This window comes from Drosophila novamexicana, unplaced genomic scaffold, assembly GCF_003285875.2.
Source record: "Drosophila novamexicana strain 15010-1031.04,08,12 unplaced genomic scaffold, DnovRS2.1 tig00001429-arrow-arrow-pilon, whole genome shotgun sequence".
NCBI classification, from domain to species: domain Eukaryota; kingdom Metazoa; phylum Arthropoda; class Insecta; order Diptera; family Drosophilidae; genus Drosophila; species Drosophila novamexicana.
Genome location: NW_020824857.1, coordinates 256118 through 272183, shown reverse-complemented (window position 1 = coordinate 272183; position 16066 = coordinate 256118). Strand labels below are relative to the sequence as shown.

The window sequence follows — 16066 nt, the reverse complement described above, 5'->3', positions numbered from 1 at the left end:
TCTTACCAAAATGAGTAGTAATTAATAAATTTATTAATATCAACTTTAATTACACTATTTTTTATCTACGAATTTGTTATTCGGCATTTATATTAAATTACTACGAAAGTAACTGGGTTATTAACATTCAAATCAATAATTTTAGTATAAAACTATACCTAATTTGTACAATTTTATCTATTTTTGGATTATTTATAATTTCAATATTTTATTCTATATTTTAGATTAAAGGCTTTAAGTTAAATTAAACTAATAGCCTTCAAAGCTGTAAATATAGGAAATCCTTTAAGCCTTAGTAATAAATTACTCCTTCAAAATTGCAGTTTGATGTCATTGTTGACAATAAGACCAATTAATAATTTTACTAATCAATTGATTAAGAAGAATATTTCTTATAAAAAGATTTACAATCTATCGCCTAATTTCAGCCACTTAATCGCGACAATGATTATTTTCAACAAAGCATAAAGATATTGGAACATTATATTTTATTTTCGGTGGAATAGTTGGAACATCATTAAGAATTTTAATCCGAGCTGAATTAGGTCATCCTGGAGCCCTAATTGGTGATGACCAAATTTATAATGTAATTGTTACAGTCCATGCTTTTATTATAATTTTTTTTATAGTTATGCCAATTATGATTGGAGTATTTGGTAATTGACTTGTATCTTTAATATTAGGAGCTCCCCTGATATAGCTTTTCCTCGTATAAATAATATAAGATTTTGACTTTTACCCTCTGCATTATCATTATTATTAGTCAGAAGAATAGTTGAAAATGGAGCCGGAACAGGGTGAACAGGTTCCCCCATTATCAGCAGGAATCGCTCATGGAGAAGGTTCAGTAGATTTAGCTATTTTTTCTTTACATTTAACAGGAATTTCCTCAATTTTAGGGGCTGTACATTTTATCACAACAGTAATTAATATACGATCCTCAGGAATTACTTTAGACCGTATATCTTTATTTGTTTGATTTGTTGTAATTACAGCTCTTTTACTTCTTTTATCACTTCCTGTTTTAGCAGGAGCTATTACTATATTATTAACAGACCGAAATTTTAATACTTCATTTTATATCAACATTTATTTAAATTTTTTGGTCACCCAGAAGTTTATATTTTAATTTTACCTGGATTAGGAATGATTTCCCATTTATTAGCCAAGAATTAGGTAAAAAGGAAACTTTTGGGCCTTTAGGGATAATTTACGCAATACTAGCAAATGGATTTTTAGGATTTATTGTGTGAGCTCATCATATATTTACAGTCGGAATAGACGTAGATACACGAGCTTATTTCACATCAGCAACAATAATTATTGCGGTACCTATAGGAATTAAAATTTTTAGTTGATTTGCTACCCTTCACGGAACACAACTTTCTTACTCACCAGCTATTTTCTGAGCTTTAGGATTTGTATTTTTATTTACAGTTGGGGGATTAACTGGAGTTGTTTTAGCAAATTCATCCGATTATATTATTGTACATGATAAATATTATGTAGTTGCTCACTTTCATAGGAGTTGTATTTGCTATTATAGCTGGATTTATTCATTGATATCCTTTATTTACAGGATTAACTATAAATAAAAAATGATTAAATAGTCAATTTATTATATTTATTCGAGTAAACCTAACGTTTTTCCACAACATTTTTTAGGTTTAGCAGTAATGCAACGTCGTTACTCTGACTATCCAGATGCCTACACAACATGAAATGTAATTTCAACTATCGGGTCATCAATTTCTTTATTAGGAATAATAATTACTGTTTTAGTAGGATATTTAATATTTATATTATTTTTTAATAGTTATATTAATCGATTCCTCTTACATGGACAATTAATTGAAATAATTTAAACAATTTTACCAGCTTTTAATTATTTATTACATTACCATCTTTACGCTTATTATATTTACTGGATGAAATGAATGAACCTTCAGTAACTCTAAAAGAATTGATCAACAATGATACTGAAGTAATGAATATACAGATTTTAACAATGTTGAATTTGATTCATATATAATTCCTACAAATGAAATTTTAAATGATGGATTTGGTTTATTAGATGTAGATAACCGAATTGTTCTGCCTATAAATTCCCAAATTCGAATTTAAGTAAGAGCCACTGACGTAATTCATTCATGAACAATCCCAGCTTTAGGGGTAAAAGTTGATGGAACCCCGGAACGTTTAAACCAAACTAAGTTTTTAATAAACCGTCCAGGATTAGTTTATGGCCAATGTTCAAAAATTTGTGGGGCTAATCATAGTTTTATACCAATTGAAATTGAAAGAGTACCTGTAAATTATTTAATTAAATGAAGTTCTAATAACGTATATTCTTCATTAGATTACTGAAAGCAAGTACTCTTAAACCATTTTATAGTAAATTAGCACTTACTTCTAATGAATTATAAAAAATTATTTAAAATTATAACATTAGTATGTCAAACTAAAATTATTAAACTATTAATATTTTTTAATTCCACAAATAGCTCCAATTAAATGATTAACCTTATTTTTTATTTTTTCTATTTTATTTTATTTTGTTCTATAAATTTTTACGCTTATATACCCTCTTCACCTAAATCAAATGAATTAAAAAATATTAATTTAAATTCAATAACTTGAAAATGATAACAAATTTATTTTCTGTATTTGACACATCAGCAATTTTTGGATTATCAATAAACTGAATAAGAACATTTTTAGGTCTTTTTATAATTCCTTCTATTTATTGATTAATACCTTCACGTTATAATATTGTTTGAAACACAATTTTATTAACTTTACACAAAGAATTTAAAACTCTTTTAGGACCTTCAGCCCACAATGGATCAACTTTTATTTTTATTTCTTTATTTTCTCTAATTCTTTTATAAATAAATGTCTACACATTCAAATCACCCATTTCACTTAGTTGATTACAGACTATGACCATTAACAAGAGCAATTGGTACTATAACTTCTGTTTCAGGAATAATTAAATGATTTCATCAATATGACACATCATTATTTTTTTAAGGAAATATTATTACAATTTTAACTGTTTACTTATGATGACCAGATGTCTCTCGAGAATGAACATATCTAGGATTACATACTTACCCAGTAACTATTGGTTTACGATGAGGAATAATTTTATTTATTTTATCAGAAATTTTATTTTTTGTAAGTTTTTTTGAGCATTTTTCCATAGAAGTTTATCGCCAGCAATTGAATTAGGAGCCTCATGGCCACCTGCTGGAATTATTTTTTTTAACCCTTTTCAAATTCCTTTTTTAAATACTGCAATTTTATTAACATCAGGAGTTACTGTAACATGAGCACACCATAGATTAAAAGAAGGAAACCACTCACAAACTACTCAAGGTTTATTTTTTACTGTTCTTTTAGGAGTTTACTTGAAGCTTCAAGCTTATAAATATATTGAAGCTCCATTTACAATTGCTGACTCAGTTTATGGTTCAACATTTTTATAGCCACAGGATTTCATGGAATTCATGTTCTTATTGGAACAACATTTTTATTAATTTGTTTACTACGACATTTAAATAATCATTTCTCTAAAAATCATCACTTTGGATTTAAAGCAGCAGCATGATACTGACATTTTGACGTAGTTTGATTATTTTTGTATATTACAATCTATTGATGAGGAGGTTAATAAATTTATTATATCAATATAGTATAAAAGTATATATGACTTCCAATCATAAGGTCTATTAATAAATAGTATTGATAATTTTTTCAATTCTTGTTATCGCCTCAGTAAATATAATAATTTCATTTATTGTAATAATACTAGCTTCAATTTTATCTAAAAAAAACTTTAGTTGATCGAGAAAAAGATCCCTATGTGGATTTGATCCTAAATCATCATCTCGTTTACCGTTTTCTTTACGATTTTTTTTAATTAAAATTATTTTTTTAATTTTTGATGTTGAAATCGCTTGAATTCTTCCTATAATTATTATTTTTAAAATTTCAAATTTAATAATCTGATCAACAACTTCAATTACTTTCCTTTTAATTTTATTAATTGGACTATACCATGAATGAAATCAAGGAATACTAAACTGATCTTAATAAATAATAGGGTTGTAGTTAATTATAACATTTGATATGCATGAAAAATCAAGACTCTTTAATCTTGATTTTTCAATCTACCTTATATTAATCTATGAATATGAAGCGAATTATTGCATTTAGTTTCGACCAAATCTTAGGTAGTTTTACCCTTATTCTTTAATTGAAGCCAAACTAGAGGCTTATCACTGTTAATGCTAGAATTGAACTTTTACTCCAATTAACGAAGTATGGTGATCAAGTAAAAGCTGCCAACTTTTTTCTTTTAATGGTTAAATTCCATTTATACTTCTATTTATATAGTATAAAATAAAACTTTACATTTTCATTGAAAAAATAAAATTTCTATTACTTTTATAAATCACTAAAATAAATTCACTATATTTAAAGATTAAATAATCTCCCCAACATCTTCAGTGTTGTACTCTAAATATAAGGTATTTATATATAAGAATAATAAAAAATTTACTAAAATTAAAATCCATAATACTAATAATATTAAATAAATTTTTAAGTTATTATTATGAATTAAAAATAAAGTTTGAGAATAACTTAATAATTTTTATATAAATGTTGACCTCCAAAATATTCTGATCAACCTTTGTCAAATCTTTTACCAAAAATACATACAAATAATGTTAATAATTAAAAAAAAGCGGAAACGAATTATATAAGGTACAGGAAAAATTAACCAATTTAATATTCTACCTCCAATAATTCTTATAACTAATAAACCTATTATTCCCCGTAATATAACTCAACATTCATAATTTAATACATTTAATCTTCTACAATTTAAATCCCCAGTTATTGAATAATAAACTAAACGAAATGAATAACAAACAGTTAAACCAGTTGACAAAAAGTATAAAAAAAAAGAAAAAATGTTAATATTACTAATTATCACAATTTCTAAAATTATATCCTTTGAATAAAAACCTGCTAAAAAAGGCATACCACATAAAGCTAAATTAGATACATTAAAACAAGCTGAAGTTAAAGGTATATGAATTCATAAACCCCTTATCAAACGAATATCCTGAGAATTATTTATATTTTGAATAGTTGCCCCCTGCACATATGAATAGTAAAGCTTTAAATAAAGCATGGGGTAACAAGTGAAATATAGCTAGTTTATAAAAACCTATAGATAAGATTCTTATTATTAATCCCAATTGACTTAAAGTTGATATTGCAATAATTTTTTTTAAATCAAATTCAAAATTAGCTTGTATACCTATAAATATAGTTAAACCTGATAATAAAATATTAAATCGAATTAATAAATACACTCCTGCAGTTACCAGTGTTGATAAATGAACTAAAGCAGAAACAGGAGTTGAGGCAGCTACCGCAGCAGGTAACCAAGAAGAAAAGGAATTTGTGCACTTTTAGTAATAGCAGCCAATATAACTAATGACCCAATTAATATTATTTCGAATTCATTTTGTATAACTTCTAAACAAAATACATAATTTCATCTTCCATCATTTAATATTCATGCAATAGCCAATAATAAAGCTACATCCCGAATTCGACTTGATAAAGCTGTCAACATACCAGCATTATAAGATTAAATATTTTGAAAATAAATAACTAAACAATATGATACTTATCCTAAACCATCTCACCCTAATAAATTTCTTACTAAATTAGGTCTAATAATTAATATTATAGATAAAACAAATATTAAAGCTAGTATAATAAAACGATTAATATTAATATCTCCTTATATACACTTTTCTGTAAAACATAACTAAAGAAGAAATTATCAACACAAAAGATATAAATAATAAACTTATTCAATCAAACAAAAAAGGCATAGTAAAGTCTACAAAAAAACATGATATTCTTATAGAAGTTAAATTTAAAAATCTAATTCTACAAATTGACAAATATTTCACGATCTAAAATGAATTACTAATATCACTAACACAACAAATTAGTATTTTTTTTAAATATTTAAATCTTATCACAATAAACATATACCTCTTTTTATAATTAATAAATTTAAAGGTAATCAATGTAATAATATTAATAAATATTCACGAATTTTACCTCTTCTTTAGAATAAACCCCAGAAAAAATTTTTCCATGTTGACTAAATGAATATAAATATAAAGTATACGCTGCTCTAAAGAAAGATAATAAAGAAAGTATAATTATAGAAACTCGAGATCAAGAAACAATTCTATTTAATAAAGAAATTTCACCCAATTAATTTAATGTTGGAGGAGCTGCTATATTAGCTGATCTTAATAAAAATCAACATAAAGCTATAGCTGGTATAAAATTTAATAACCCCTTATTAATTATTAAACTTCGTCTACCTAATCGTTCATGATATACATTAGCTAAACAAAATAACCCAGATGAACAAAGCCCATGAGCAATTATTAGTCTATAAGAGATACATTATCTAAACAAAATAACCCAGATGAACAAAGCCCATGAGCAATTATTAATCTTTAAGACCCACATAGCTAAAGCAATTAAATCAATTAATCAGTTTGACGTAAACACACAAATCTAATTAATCCTCCCCCAACTAATCTGATTCTAATTCAAATAAATCTATATTTTAAATTTATTATAATTGATAAAACCCGTAATATACCATAACCTCCTATATTCAATATAATCCCAGCTAAAATTATAGAACCAGAAACAGGAGCTTCAACATGAGCTTTAGATTATCACAAATGAACTAAAAATATCGGTATTTTTACTAAAAATGCACATACTAAACAAAAATATAATAGGTCATTAAATATAAAATTATTTATTAAATTAAAATTTATTGTTTCTATTTTATTTATCAAATAAAAAATATCAATTAATATAGGTAAAGAAACTAATAAAGTATAAAATAATATATAAATACCAGCTTGTAATCGTTCAGGTTGGTACCCTCAACCTAAAATTAAAAATAAACTTGGAATTAAACTTATTTTATTTTATTTATTTATTTATTTATTAATGGTCGACAAACCGAGTGTCTTCCTCATTATTCAATAGGCTATACAATAGATAAAAGAATTATATGCTAAAAGCCTAGTTAAAGAATACAATTTTCTAAATAGCATCACCGACCGATGGAGGTGTTTTATTTGACAGACCGGCCAGCTGTGCCCCTTTTCACAGCTAATTTTGTCAGTGACGCCATTAAAGAAGTTTCTTCACACGTGCGTGATAATGACCTATTTATGGTGTTATGGTGATTTTAATTTGCCGAACATCTCTTGGTCATTATTTACTGCCGAAAATTATCTAGTGCCCTCAACACAGCACGATTTTATAGACTGCATGCTTGATCTTTCGTTGTTTCAAATCAATTCAATTTCTAATCATTTGAATAGAACACTTGACGTTGTAATTGTTAACGACTACCTTATTTCTAATATGTCTAGGTCCCCTCCTTTATCTCTTCCTGAGGATGTATATCATCCTACTTTAGAGATTGCAATGCTCAATGGTAATCCTTTCATTTCGTGCTCATCAGCCAATAAGCCCCGCTGTTGTTTTAGCAAAGGAAATTGTTCTGCATAAATATGCTGAATCATTAAAATGGAGACTAGGTTCTATCGGGAGTAGGATCTGCTTAGAGATCGGTCTCTTGGAGACACCTCTTTGGACTCTTTGGTCGTCGCCAGGATAGGTCGTTTGAATTTGACCCAGACGCCAATCATTGAAGATTATCATCTTTAAAAATAACTAGATCGTCCCAGGTGTAAGTCTCTCGTTGGAGTTTGCCATATGTTTCTTTTTTGTAGTTCTGAAAGATACTCGCGCTGCAAGCGGTTGATGATGGTCGTGGCATTTTCTTTTATTTCTGGCTCTGTGTTGGAAAGTAGAGAACCCCCGACTAGAAAATGACCGGGAGTCAGAGCTAAGAAATCAATAGAATCTTCAGGCATTGGAGATATCGGTCTTGAATTCAGGCATGCTTCAACTTTGGATAGGAGCGTGGAAAGCTCTTCGAAGGTGTATTTGGAGGTCGATGTAGATGTTATAAAATAGAGTTTTAAAAGTCTTTACACCTGCCTCCACACAGGCCGCCTATGTGTGGCGCACTCGGGGGTTGAAGTGCCAGGACAGTTTATAGAGACTGTAAGTGGCCTGGAGTTACGTCTTAAGCGTTTCTACAAAAGTTTTGCTCCGACGAAAGTTTTGCCGTTGTCGGAATACATTTAAGTTGGGCACCCTCGTCGTGCCACAAATCTCGCAAATGCCGCTAGGAATTTTTCGGTCAGGTCAGATGTACCTTCTAGGTGGATGGCTCCGGTCCTGAAACACACAAGGACGCACACGTAGCCTTTTGGGCCTGCAAAATCGACTCCTGTGTGAGTGAACGGCCGAGAGAATGTGACACTATCCACAGGTAACTCGCCTATAAGCTGCGTTTGCAATTTCTTTTTTTGGATGACGCAGATTTTACAAGAATGGATTGTGGATTTGACCAACACCTTGAGCTTTGGAATCCAGTACTTTGATCGTATTAAGCGCATTATGAGCTGGTTGCCTCCATGCAATGCGGTTAAGAGACGCGAAAACGCACATATGTATGGCAGTATTATAGGATGCCGCTCATCGTAGCCGAGTGCTTCGGCTACTCTTACGCGACCACATGCTCGAATAATTCCATTACCATCTAGAAAGGGGTTCAAATTAAGGAGTTTGCTTTAAGTGATCTGTCTTTTCGTGCTCAAGCAAATGTACTCTAACGAGTATGCTTGTCTCTGGGTCAGGAGAATGAGTCTTTCTTGTGCGTAAGAAATCTCGTTGCTGTCAATTTCGATAGTTGATGGGAGCGACAATCGTTTGCAACGCTTGAAGAAGCGATAAATGTATGCCAACACTCGCAGGGCTCAATCGAACTTGGAGAAGCGTTCTAAGAAAAAATACATTACATCCAGCATCGGTACCGCCAGCGCAACAAGCTGTGCCATCGGAATAAGTGCGAGAGGCACACCGCCACTTGCGCCTACGAGGGAGCATCAGCGTGCCACATCCGGCGACGCCCAGCTGATGCAACGATGAACAGTTGCAGTTATACCCTTCATTACTTTTAATTAAATACAAAAATTGTTGTAAAATTGAGCGGAAACACCTCCGCCCGATTAGCAGCATAGCCCGTAAAGCTATGTGAAATGCTAGATAGTATTTTGTGTTAATAGCAATATTGAAACCTTGAAACTAAAAACATTGGCATTTAAACCTAAAAACACTGTTGTTACATAAAAACATTATATGAATTTAAAAACATTATATCAATTTTTGTAAGAAATTTTATTTAAAATGGGTTCGAAGGAATTCAAGGTTGAAAAATCAGCCGCAAATGTTATAAATAACCTCAAAATAATTGACCATAAAGAACATTTACTATTTTGCTATTTATAATTACTATATTATCTCTAGTATCACTATTCAAAGTGTATGCAATGCATACAAAAAAAATTAAGAAACGCTATAGCAATAGAGCAGACGGACTAGATAAGGTGTAAATATATGCGCTTACGTATAGAGATGAGCCAGATCTTTGTACTCACGCACTAAACGTGCAGCGACGGAATTGAATCAAATCGTTACCATTCTAAGGGAACAACGTGAGGAATTTAATAAATCTTTCAACTGCCTTAACAAAAGCGCACCTGTCTCAAACGAGACAAAGTTAAAACTCGTTAAAATTCTTGTAGATTCCTACAATATCTGCCGCCAACTTATATGCGACAATGCAACTAGACTAAAAGATTTGCATTTAACACAGACAACTGATGTATTAAGCACGTTAAAAGAAAACATTAGACGCATTTCGGAAAGGCATAATATAAAAATATTCCTTCCAAATTCTCTTAACACTTCAGCTTCATTCGACGAGAAACAACTTTCATTGTCAGCTGATACTAAACCATCACATTCTGAAATCAATACCCAATAAATTGACAACACAATGGCCCAAACAGCTATAACTTTTCTCAAACCAGCCTCATCGCTCTTGCCAGAGTTTGATCGAAAGGCAGAAAACTTACAAAGCTTCAAAGATGCTTTGAGTCTTATAGACTCACGAAAGAAAGATCATGAAGCAACAGCTGTCAGTCTTATAAAGACAAAATTAAAAGGCCATGCACGAAACTTGATACGCGACGAAAATGCAATCGTCGAAATAATATCAAAATTAAAAATAAAAGGAGAATCAGTTGAAGTGTTATCAGCTAAACTCCTAAGCCTTCAGCAAAAGAGCAAAACATTTATACACAAGAAGTTGAGCAACTGGCAAAAGCTCTGGCAGGTGCTTATATTAATTTATTTATTTTTATTTATTTATTTATTTATTAATGGTCGACAAAACGAGTGTCTTCCTCATTATTCAATAGAATATACAATAGAATTTTATGCTAAAAGCCTAGTTAAAGGATACAATTTTCTAAATAGCATCACCGACCGATGGAGGTGTTTTATTTGCCAGTCCGGCCAGCTGTGCCCCTTTTCACAGCTAATTTTGTCAGTGACGCTATTAGAGCCTACATCTAAGCATAAGGTTGTAAGTAGGAAAAAAGTGTTTTCAAGTAGCATTAAAATAATCTTAATTTGCTATATTAATAAAGAAAATACAATAAATAGGAAAAATGAAAGTAAGAAGAATTGTTAATAAAGTAAAGCAATGTAAGTTAGATAAAGAGTGTTAAGTAGATAGGACAGAGAGAAAAGTAATGGGAAATCACCGACCCGGTGGGGGAAAATTTTTCAGCCTGTCGGGCAAGCTATGCCCCTGCTCATAGCTGGGAATGGTCAGCGACTTCCCGAAGGTATCCTGAAAGCAACGATTTTATTAGGGGTAGAGACAGTTCGGTAGAGAAAACGTGATGCAAACTATTATAATTTTTACATAGCACGCGAAAAGGATTGTGCATAGCGTAGTCTGTTGTGCACGTAGATAGTAAAAAGGGGCGATAATTTCTGGTTGGTCTAGCCGGAACAGAGAATTGAAGACGCCCTAGCAGAAAAGGAGAATCTATGTCGCCAATAATCAACTTATGTAGAAGGACAACACCGAGAATTGTCCTACGGTTGGTTAACGACGGAAGGTTGAGAAGAAGCAGTCTGCTGGAGTAGGATGGCAACCGAAGATTAGGGTCCCAATTTAAACCTCGTAAGGCAAAAAGCAGAAATTGCTTCTGAACAGATTCAATACGATCCTGGCTGTTGTTATACTGTGGAGACCAAATGCAAGAGCAGTATTCAAGGATAGGGCGAACAAGAGAGATGTACAGAAGTTTTGTTATAAAAGGATCGTTAAACTCTTTAGACCATCGTTTAATGAATCCAAGTACACCTTTTGCCTCATTAACGATGGTATCTATGTGAAGATTGAAACAGAGTTTAGAATCAAAAATTACGCCTAGATCCTTAACTGTTAGTATACGTTGCAAAGGGATATTGTCGATTGTATAACTGACAAGATAAGGTGTAGTACGATTAAAAGTCATAAACATACACTTTGAACAGTTTAGATGCAATTGATTGGCCGAACACCATAGTTGCATAGCGTTCAAATCGTCTTGTAGACGAGAATGATGTAGGGGATTAGTGTATGATAGAAAAAGTTTGACATCGTCCGCATACATGAGTACACGGGCATGTGATATGACAGAGGGGAGATCATTTATAAAAAGGGTAAAGAGTAAAGGTCCAAGATGACTACCTTGAGGAACACCAGAAGTAACGTGAACCCGTTTAGAGGTAGTCAGCCTCAGCATTACTCTTTGGGTCCTACCTTTTAAATACGAATTAATCCAAAGCAGAAGAGACAGGGGGAAACCTATTCGGTCAAGTTTAAAAAGTAAAATGTCATGGTGCACAGAGTCAAACGCCTTACTGAAGTCAGTGTAAATGACATCAGTTTGCATTTTCGAAAGGAAAGCATCGTTTACCAAGGAAGTAAACTCAAGCAGATTGGTCGTAGTTGACCGATTCTTTACGAATCCGTGTTGAACAGGGGAAACAACTGATTTGCAGAAATGCTGCAAATTCGAAGTGATTATTTTTTCAAATAATTTAGGAATAGCGGACAGTTTTGCAATGCCCCTGTAATTTTGTATATCAGACTTCCCACCTTTCTTGTGAAGAGGAATGATATAAGATTCTTTCCAAAGAGATGGAAAGACAGAAGTTTCAAGGGATAGATTAAAAAGCTTTAGCAATGGATAAATAAGGGAAGAACTACACTCCTTGAGAAGACAACTAGGAATATTGTCCGGCCCAGGAGAGTAAGAAGACTTTAAAGAGTTTATAGCTAATAGGAGAGAGGAGTGTGAAATAATTAGAGGAGGTATATAACTTGCGGAAGAAATAGTATAAGGGTAAGCATTAGTATTAGGACAGACTGAAGAGTAAGTTGATTGGAAAAAATTAGCAAACAGGTTAGCAGAATCAGTGTCATTGCTAGCTTTATCCAAGCCAAGAAAAAAAGAAGATGGCAAACTTGAAGATTTACGCTTCAAGTTTACAAAATTATAAAACTGTCTCGGATTTCGGGAAAATTGTCTTTTACAACGTATTAGATAATTCTCATAGCATTGAGAATTAAGAAGAAAGAAGTTCGACTTGGCTATGGAATATTTAGCCAAGTCTGTACACGAACCAGACTTTTTAAACTTTTTAAAATATTTGGATTTTACATTTTTTAGATGTGATAATCTGGTAGTAAACCAGGGTGGTTTTGAAAAAGTAGTCGAAGGAATTGACTTAGGAATACACACATCTAAGAGGGAGATTAGGGTGATGTAAAAAAAATTAATAGCTGTATTCATATCAACTGAGTCATATAAGAAAGACCAATCGGTTGAATAAATAAGCTGATTCAGCAAAGAATAATTTCCTTTGCGAAAGCAATAGCGGGGCTTATTGGCTGATGAGCACGAAATGAGAGGATTACAATTTAGCATTGCAATCTCTAAAGTTGGATGATAGACATCCTCAGGAAGAGATAAAGGAGGGGACCTAGACACATTAGAAATAAGGTAGTCGTTAACAAATACAAGGTCAAGTGTTCTAGTCAAATGATTAGAAATTGAATTGATTTGAAACAACGAAAGATCAAGCATGCAGTCTATAAAATCGTGCTGTGCTGAGGGCACTAGATAATTTTTGGCAGTAAATAATGACCAAGAGATGTTGGGCAAATTAAAATCACCCAACACCATAAATAGGTCACTATCACGCACGTGTGAAGAAACTTCTTTAATACAAGTAATATGTTTCATATAAACTTGAATATCAGAAGAAGGTGGGACATAAGAGCATGTTACATAGACATTCCGTGTAGGAAAAGACACCTTAACTGAGACAATCTCAGCGTCAGTAGGCGTACTAAAACAGAAAAGTTCAGACTGGAGAGTGGCTTTAACGGCAATTAACACCCCACCACCTCGAGTCGGCCGATCATTTCGATACAAACTAAAGTTATTTGATAAAATCTCAAAATCAGATATGGTTGAGTTCAACCATGTTTTTGAAAATGCTATTATATCCGAATTGAAGGAAGTGCTGGCCATGAATAGATTTTTAAGTTTTGAAATAAGACCTCTAACATTCTGATAATGAATAAAGATTTGGTCAGAAGATGAAGCTAGTTTTTTGGGGCAGAAATGGTACCCTGTATTGAAGGGACTGGAAGGGTGACAGGCTGGTTACGCTTTTTAGGCTTGAACTCGTGAACAATCATGTGTGGAGGCCAAAATTTGGGATCACAAATGATTGGGAACATATCATGTGAAACATTTATTTTGAATGATGATATTTCACGAGGGGTGGAGAAATTAAATTTAGTTATTGACACGCTAGCAGAAGATTTGCTAGCAATATAGGCTGCCAATGACTCAGAAGTGGTGTCCGACGAAAGTCGAGACACAAAGACTTGCCTACGAGGGGCAACTACCGTTAAAGTAGGCGCTGGTGGGGCTGTAGGTAATACAGGGGTTGGGGGAGCTAGCGAGGCACAATGATTGTTTTTAACAATCTGGGCAAGATTGCGCGCAGGTCTACCTTTGCGGCCAGGAGCTGATGGGGCTGAGGCAGTTTGATTAATTGGGACGGGATCAGGTACGAGCTCTACTGGGACTAGTACAGGGGTTGAAACAGGGGTAATTGGACAGTCGCTTGGAGAAGGCGATAAAGACAACATTGGAGATACCTCCAAGTTGCTAGGAAGGGACAAGAAAGTAGTAGGTGTCTGAACAGACGTAGAGGGCAATTGCAAAAGTTGAGGCTCCAACCGGCGATTGGTTGGGGACTCAAATTTATATTTGCCAAGCAGCTCGAAACTCGAGTCAAAATTACTCGAGAGCTGCTTAGCCACATTATTTAATTTTAAGAATTGACTTCTCACAGAATTATACATTCTAGAGAAATCAATTTGCTTGTCGATGCATTCTGGGCACGACCAACGCAAGCCACCACAGCCCTTCTTGGCAATAGCAGCGATCTTGTCGCAATCACGCCCAGTGAGACCTGCACATTTAGCATGCATCATATTCTCACACAGCCAGCAATTAACAAATTGCGGCAGTGCAGAATCATCAGCCTGCTTGAACGTGCACGGTTTCTTACAGCACAACATAATTATTTAATGCGTATGCAAATTGCGAGAGCACAGAGCAAAACGAAAACGGTGCACAAGATAGAGCAAGTAAATACACAAACAAATTGTTTGGAGCAAAAAGCAATAGAAAAAGTTTGCGAGAGCGCGATGCACAAGCAGAAAGTATGCAGCGAACACACGCACAAACAAGTGTATGCACAGGGGAGCACCAAAGCAAAAGAATCAAAACAGGCAATAACAACAACACGGAGCTGATGCCGCGTTTTATAAAATGTAATAATTAACAGACTTACGCTGCACAACAGATAACACTTTGCACAGTTTATTAAAGCTTCTTAAATAAAGCACCGAAAAATGCAAAATTTTGAAATAAAAAGCAGGATAAAAGCGCAAAAATATATAAAAATCTTGGAGCACAAGTAAAACACGTCAATCACTCTCAACTGAGAACTCTCTCTTTGATGATGGTTTAAATTCAGATTTAGCCACCAAATATAGCACAGCCCAAGCCGTAAAAGCTATGACAAAGAACTGCGCTATAGATAAGGTAAAACTTATGATGCAGGCAGGCGCATTCTATAACATGAATGATTTCATATCAAAATATGTTAATAGATGCACAGAAGCAACCGGACAAACTAATACTGTCCTTTATTACCAAAATTACTCTGATCGTAGCGGAAACTGCGGTAGAGGTAATTATACGTACAACAGAGGCGGCTACAACAATAACAACAGAGGACAAGGTCAAAATAGAGGAAACTTTAGAGGCCGTGGCAAATCGAACCGAGGCCACAACAATAACAGAAATAATGTTAGGGTAGCCCAAAATAATTCGGGAAACCAACAACCCTCTTTAGATACACAACTAATAAACGTACATTTAATAAACTTAAATCTCAATATTTTTGTCTCTTTTTATTATAATGTAGAATCAGGAAAGAAACTTGTATTTTTAATAGATACTGGTGCAGACATCTCAATTTTAAAATAAGATTCCTATGTCTTCAATAACATCCAGTTGAATAACTATAGACATTCGAGGAATAGGTCAAAGAGTCATAAAATCCAAAGGCCCCGCCCCAATAGAGTTACAAGCAGACAAATATATAATTCGTCAAAATTTTCATAAAGTCGATACAAATTTCGCTATACCGTGTGACGGAATAAGAGGCATAGATTTAATTAAAGGTCTTAATTGCAAAATAGACCTTGAACCGTCCGAAGATTGGTTTATAATAAGACCAAACAATATAAATATCCAAATTTATGTTCCGATAACATACAGTTCTGATAACAATTCAATACTTCAACCACCAAGCTCAGAATTTATCCGAAAAGCAGAATACAATAGCAGATTACTATAGC

The 16066-nt window shown here is 32.8% G+C and overlaps 1 pseudogene; it reads right to left on the bottom strand.

Annotated features, from left to right (window-relative positions):
• Positions 1–4489: 4489 nt before the first annotated feature.
• On the bottom strand, positions 4490–5656 carry LOC115767632 (annotated as a pseudogene).
• Between the last annotated feature and the right edge of the window lie 10410 nt (positions 5657–16066).